This window comes from Oncorhynchus gorbuscha, linkage group LG01, assembly GCF_021184085.1.
Source record: "Oncorhynchus gorbuscha isolate QuinsamMale2020 ecotype Even-year linkage group LG01, OgorEven_v1.0, whole genome shotgun sequence".
NCBI lineage: Eukaryota > Metazoa > Chordata > Actinopteri > Salmoniformes > Salmonidae > Oncorhynchus > Oncorhynchus gorbuscha.
This window is the reverse complement of record NC_060173.1, coordinates 90,170,105-90,177,929: the sequence shown is the minus strand read 5'-3', so window position 1 is coordinate 90,177,929 and position 7,825 is coordinate 90,170,105.

The following is a 7,825-nucleotide window of genomic DNA, read 5'->3' as shown; positions in this document are numbered from 1 at the left end:
CCCCTCCAAGTCTCCGACCACTACCTTGTATCCTTTTCCCTCTCGCTCTCATCCAACACCTCCCACACTGCCCCTACTCGGATGGTATCGCGCCGTCCCAAACTTCGCTCTCTCTCCCACCCTACTCTCTCCTCTTCCATCCTATCATCTCTTCCCTCTGCTCAAACCTTCTCCAACCTATCTCCGGATTCTGCCTCCTCAACCCTCCTCTCCTCCCTTTCTGCATCCTTTGACTCTCTATGTCCCCTATCCTCCAGGCCGGCCCGGTCCTCCCCTCCCGCCCCGTGGCTCGACGACTCATTGCGAGCTCACAGAACAGGGCTCCGGGCAGCCGAGCGGAAATGGAGGAAAACTCGCCTCCCTGCGGACCTGGCATCCTTTCACTCCCTCCTCTCTACATTTTCCTCCTCTGTCTCTGCTGCTAAAGCCATTTTCTACCACTCTAAATTCCAAGCCTCTAACCCTAGGAAGCTCTTTGCCACCTTCTCCTCCCTCCTGAATCCTCCTCCCCCTCCCCCCCCCTCCTCCCTCTCTGCAGATGACTTCGTCAACCATTTTGAAAAGAAGGTCGACGACATCCGATCCTCGTTTGCTAAGTCAAACGGCACCGCTGGTTCTGCTCACACTGCCCTACCCTGTGCTCTGACCTCTCCACGACTATCCCAGGACGCGAAGGGGAGGAACTAAGACATTTATGGAGTGGGGTCCATGTCCCGAGCCGGAGCCACCACCATGGACAGATACCCACCCGGACCCTCCCTATGGTTTTGAGGTGTGTCCGGGAGTCCGCACCTTAGGGGGGGGGGGTTCTGTCACGCCTTGGTCTTAGTATTTTGTGTTTTCTTTATCTATTTGGTCAGGCCAGGATGTGACATGGGTTTATTTTGTTGTGTTTCGTATTGGGGTTTTATAGGCATTGGGATTGCGGCTGAGTGGTGGTGTCTAGCATAGGGTTGGCAGTCTGAGGCGGTTCTCAATCAGAGTCAGGTGATTCTCGTTGTCTCTGATTGGGAACCATATTTAGGTAGCCTAGGTTTCACTGTGTGTTTTGTGGGTGATTGTTCCTGTCTCTGTGTTAGTCGTTCACCAGACAGGCTGTATAGGTTTTCACGTTCCGTTTGTTGTTTTGTATATATTTATAGTTATTTCATGTATCGTTCAGTTTCATTAAAGAACATGAGTAACCACCACGCTTCATTTTAGTCCTCTCCTTCGACAGACGAACGCCGTTACACTAGAGCAACGGTGTATAGATTGTGGTGTCTGTATTTGTGGTCCTGGCTGCTGGAACCTTTTTGAACACCATTTATTTGTCTCACTGAGATTCACTGTCGTTGCCCAGGTCTGACAGAATATGTGCAGAAAATCTATCTGTTGTAGGCCCTCCTTAGCAAACAGTAGACATTTAAGTTCAGATTCTGGTAGGGTGAGGCCAGGTGCTGCAGACTGTTCATGTGCCCTAACCTATTCATGTATATATATACTGTATATATATATATGTCGAGGAGGGTGGGGCTCAAGCTGCATCCCTGTCTCACCCCACGGCCCTGTGGAAAGAAATGTGTGTGTTTTTTGCCAATTTTAACCACACACTTGTTGTTTGTGTACATGGATTTTATAATGTTGTATGTTTTTCCAAGGTTGCTGTTGACCCATATCCCACGGTGGTGATTGGGGTCAAATTTGTCTAAACTTCTGTGGATTGGGGTAATCAGTTCTTGGATTGGGGAAGATGCCAAAGCTAAAGATGATGTTAAAGAGTTTAAGTATAGCCAATTTGTGGTCTGTATATTTTATGATTTTATTGAGGATACAATCAACACCCCAGGCCTTTTTGGGTTGGAGGATTTGTATTTTGTCCTGTACTTCATTTATTGTAATTGGAGAATCCAGTGGGTTCAGGTAGTCTTTAATAGTTGATTCTAAGATTTGTATTTGATCATGTATATATTTTTTGCAGTTTGTTCTTTGTAATTGGGCCAAAAAGATTGGAGAAGTGGTTTACTCATACATCTCCATTTTGGATAGATAATACCTTGTGTTGTTGTTTGTTTAGTGTTTTCAAATTTTTCCAGAAGTGGTTAGTCTCTATCTCTCTCTCTCTCTCTCCCTCTCTCTCTCTCAGATGTCCTCCCTCCCTCTCTCATCTATTCCCCTACCTTTCTCTGCTATTCGCCTCCATCTCTCAGCATTTCCCCCTCCCTCTCTCTGCTATTTCTCCTCCTTTCTCACCTGATCTCCCCCCTCTCAGCCATGCCACCCCCATTGTCTCTGTATTTTCCTCTCTATTTCTCACTGCCTCTCTCTCCTGCTCATTATCTCTCTGCTCACTCTCTTTCTCTCTCACTCCTTGTCTCCCACTCACCTGACCCAACTCTCTCTCTCTGTCTCTCTCTCTCTCTCACTCTGTTCCTCTCATCTGACTGACATTGCTGGAGGGGTGGGGCCAGGCTTGCCAGGGTTTCTCTCGGGATTGGTCGGTGAGAGCCGACACCCTCTGGCCTCCTGCCATCAGGAAGCGACATGGAAGTGGGGTTTACTGGCCGACTCCTCATTAACTGAGCTCCCACGGAGGATGGCAAATCTCGCTCTCACTTTCTCTTTCTCTTTCTCTCTCTCTATAATGCTCTGTCCTCTGTCCTCCCCCTTTTCCCCACTAGGCTGTGTCTGTGACAGCTGATGCATAATATTTTGTCTCCTATAATAGTGAAATTAACTATCTAGTATTGTATTTTATTGCATGTTATAATGTGGTTTATCTGATTCTGGCATTCAGAGGAGATATACTGGCCACGTTCCCATTCCGAGAATTCCAAGAATCCATATCATTAGCATGTTCCCATTTCGGGGAAGCTTCTCAGCAGAGGAGTCTGGTGGGAAGAACTATAGAAGGATGGGGTTATTGTAATGGCTGGAATGGAATTAAAAGGAACAGGATGAAACTCATCAAACATATGGAAATCACATGTTTGATTCCGTTCCATGTGTTCCACCAGCCATTACAATAAGCCCATCGCTCTTCCCAACATCCCCCTCTGATTCCCAGGAAACATCCGGAATATCAATACCGGGAGAGATTTGGATTTGTAGATATCCATGTGGGAATCTCTCTGCCCTATAGGTATGACATGGATTCTTTAGGTCAATTAATTAATTCACACTCTGACTCAATCATGCATACGGTTTGCAACATTCCAGTAACCTGATTGGAGGATTCCTGAATTTCCTGGATTTGCTGCTTATTCCCTTCAAATTCTAGGAATCTTCCAACCAGTATTTTACCAAAATTGTTTTGTGTTACTGTAACTAATATCCCACAACAAACAATGCAGTATTGTATCTGAAATGGGAATTCTTCTATGTCATGTTTTTCGAAATATTGATTTCAGTCCTATCAACGTTAGAATGAAAGCAATTTGAATTATTTTAATAGTGTTGGGGTATGTACTGTTTGGTTCTGATATGCCTTGTGTTTATTGATTCATGTTTTTTTCTGTCAGGGAGTATCATGGCCTCTTTGCTCACTGTCTTACACAGAACATAGAGAGACTTGGAAAACACACTGCTTTGAAGTAGGCCTACTCCCTCACATATCTACATCCACAATATACCAATGTTTGCAAAGCATGTGGAAACACAGCACTGAATGCCTACTGAAAGCCAAATGTGCCCATTCTCTCTCTCTCTCTCTCTCTCTCTCTCTCTCTCTCTCTCTCTCTCTCTCTCTCTCTCTCTCTCTCTCTCTCTCTCTCTCTCTCTCTCTCTCTCTCTCTCTCTCTCTCTCTCTCTCTCTCTCTCTCTCAATCTATATACAAGCAAAGGTCTTGCCTTAGTGTTTCATCATGACTGCTTGAATCTTTGCATCCTCTCACTCCCTCGGTCTCAGCTAGTCTCCAGCACAGAAGCTAGAGTAGACAGGTTAGAACAAAGGTGTACTATGATGTGTACGTATATGTGATGATGATGATGGCTATGATGATGAGGAGAACAATGAGGAAGATGATGTCAGTGATAGTTGGAATACTCCTGTCAGAGTTGGCTTTCAGACCATATTATTAAAGCTGGTCTTGATCAAAAAAGTTATTTAATCAGCTCAATTATCTCCCATTAGTTAGATCAGAGCTTCCTTTGTTTGTGTGAAGAGGTCTTAAATTCAAACAATCTCTTGATCATCACCAAGACCACAAACATGAAGGCTGCCTATTCCCACTCTCCTTAGCCCCCAAACAACCACACACACACACACACACGTGCGTGCACACACACACGCACATGCACACACAAACACCCCACCACCCAACATCCGCCCACACATGCCACACCATACTACTCAACATTATATTCCAATATTCCCCAGGACGCCAGCCCTCCTGAGGCGGTGGTCTGACGTCTGATTCCCATCCCCCTTCCCACTCCAACCTCCACTCCCAGGTCCAGATGGAAGGAGCAGGCCCTTGCTAGCGGTAGCGTTAGCCCCAATGTAAACAGCAGAAGGCTGGAGCTCCAGGGGCCCCAGGCTGAGACTGAGCCTCCATACCCCAGCAGAGATAGCTGGAGCCCAGCCCAGCTCTCAACCTGCCCCCCTCCTATCCCCCCACCTCTAGCCTGGTGGCTCTCTGGGGAGGTCACCTGGATAATACAAATAGAGTGCATCCACAATACATGACCAGTGAGGCAAGAATCAGGAAAAGATGGAAGGAAATGGAACAGTATTTTAGCTTCTAGCATGGAATCAACTACAAAATACAGTATTTTGTCAATGTATGCTGAAGGCAACTGATCATGTTTAGACTTGTTTGACTTCCCACAACCTTTTTCAGTGGTCTTTACTTTTTCCATGAGCATACTGTAATTTGAATTATTGTCCTTATCACTGTTACAGTAGATTCTACCAATGCAGCGATTAAGAGGTAGATTTCTATCATCGTGATTCAATTAAAGTTAAAACAACAACAGCAGTATAGCATTACATTCAATGAGCCACTTAAACAGAGTATAGTGAGTGAGTGCTTAGTGTGGGTAGAGATGATGGGCCAGTCTGTTCTAAATGCATTCTCCTCTCCCTTGCTAATCTGCTCTGTCAGGGAAAAGCCTGCTCTGATGAAAGGGAGATGTTTGCCTGCCCCTGGAACCAACACAGTAAACCCCACAGCACTATCTTCGAAGGACTGGGAGCTCAGTCAAGTCCCCATGTTGTAGCCTGGCTTAGCTAGCTGCCACCGAGCTACACTAGGATGCTACACCAGGATTCACCTCTCATCCAGTCCCAGTGGTAGAGTGGGAGTCACTGCCACCGGAAAAAACACGCAACTAATTCCCAGATCTCGCCAGGGGCTGTGGTGGCTGGAGAGAGGCCAGCTCAGCTCCGCTCCGATGCTATGTCTGTCCCAGCCGGAGTGCCTTGCTTAGCTTCAGAACACTACAGACGATTCTCTTACCCCCGCAATCTCCCCCGTCGCCCCCTATTCCCGCATCTCCCTTTACCCGCAAGGCAGCCAGCAGGGGTACTGGCAGAGCTCCACCACCATTTCCTCTCCATCTCTCTCTGTTCTGTCTCTCTCTTTCTCTCGCTCGCTGACTTCTTCCTTTTCCTATTCCTGCTCGCAAAGCCAACTAAACTACAAAAGAGCAGGAGTGGACGTGAGCTGACAACAAATTCGGTCAGAGTAGAAATAATATATGGTGACTCTGGCTATGAATTAAAACATCTTCCCCAAGGCTGCACTTTACCCCCAACAACACACATCACAATCTCCTCTCCCCCACATCTCAATGTTCCCATTCCCCTGGCCTGACACCTGAAGAGAGCGGTTAGCTCCTTGGCTGGAGGCATGTAGGTTACATCAGCATTTAGATGATCCAGGAACATTATTCTCCTTGGTGTGTGTGCTGTGTGTGTTGACAGCGTGTGGGCTCAATACCTAGCCACTCACATATGCAGACCGAGTGTGCTTGTGTGCACACGTGCGTGTGTGAGTATAGCTGCATGTGCATTTGTGTGTTTGCTCATATATACATGCAGAGTGTGTTCTCGGTGCGAGCCTCAGTGGGATTGGTTCTAGGCACCACAGGCAGGCCTCTGCATCAGTGACATCATCAGTCGAGGACTAGCTGGGTTGGTGACCTCAGATGACTTGGCAGACACAGTACTCTCCAGTCAGGGAGGGAGTCACGTGCACACCTCTGTCCCTATGGTTGCCCATCATCTGACTTTAGAAGCTTCCATCAGACAGTTTGGCTGATTGATGGGGTCATGGTGGGGTCATGACTATGTGTGCTGAGAGACTCTAATCAGCCAGGGTCCTTCAGAGGGAGGGGTGCAGGGGGATGTAAATCGACCACTTGCAGTCATATACTGCTGAATATATGTGATAGTTTACAGACACATACACAGGCATGCATGAAAGCACCCTTGGGCATACACACAATACTATACACACACCTATACACACTTATCTCTTTTACCTTCAGGAGACACCTAAACAACAGTGACCATCACACATACTGTACTTTCTCATACACACTATTCATACACTCTACTTGGTGCATGTGACAAATAACATTTGATTTGAACCGTAAGAGAGTCCTACACACAGATACAAATAGGTGAGCACAGACAGACAGACAGACAGACAGACAGACAGACAGACAGACAGACAGACAGACAGACAGACAGACAGACAGACAGACAGACAGACAGACAGACAGACAGACAGACAGACAGACAGACAGACAGACAGACAGACAGACAGACAGACAGACAGACAGACAGACAGACAGACAGACAGAGATAGGGCTCTACCTGTGCAGAACACATGCCCCATTGCCCTCTCCAAAGTTCCCTTTTGGGTGGGGGTATAATTTCCAAAAAAACATTTGCTAGCCCCCACCCGGTCCGTTGGTTACGCCTGTTGATCTGCCCTGTACGGAGCTCGTACGCCCAGTTGCGCTTTTCCCCAAGTGTGACATGTACGTGAGAAGCTATACGGAACTGGCCTGGTGCCCAAAATTGATGACGAGCAGAATGTCATGTTGAGTGGGGATAAACATATTGGGTTCAGTCAGTTCAGTCTGTCGTCCTAATGAACCCTTCCCAGCTAGCTAGTTTATAACAGTGGAGCTGAACAGATTGGGTTCAGTCAGTTCAGTCTGTCGTCCTAATGAGCCCTTCCCAGCTAGCTAGTTTATAACAGTGGTGCTGAACAGATTAGGTTCAGTCAGTTCAGTCTGTTGTCCTAATGAGCCCTTCCCAGCTAGCTAGTTTATAACAGGGGAGCTGAACAGATTGGGTTCAGTCAGTTCAGTCCTTCGTCCTAATGAGCCCTTCCCAGCTAGCTAGTTTATAACAGTGGAGCTGAACAGATTAGGTTCAGTCAGTTCAGTCTGTTGTCCTATTGAGCCCTTCCCAGCTAGCTAGTTTATAACAGGGGAGCTGAACAGATTGGGTTCAGTCAGTTCAGTCCTTCGTCCTAATGAGCCCTTCCCAGCTAGCTAGTTTATAACAGTGGAGCTGAACAGATTAGGTTCAGTCAGTTCAGTCTGTTGTCCTATTGAGCCCTTCCCAGCTAGCTAGTTTATAACAGGGGAGCTGAACAGATTGGGTTCAGTCAGTTGTCTGTCGTCCTAATGAGCCCTTCCCAGCTAGCTAGTTTATAACAGTGGAGCTGAACAGATTAGGTTCAGTCAGTTCAGTCTGTCGTCCTATTGAGCCCTTCCCAGCTAGCTAGTTTATAACAGGGGAGCTGAACAGATTGGGTTCAGTCAGTTCAGTCCTTCGTCCTAATGAGCCCTTCCCAGCTAGCTAGTTTATAACAGTGGAGCTGAA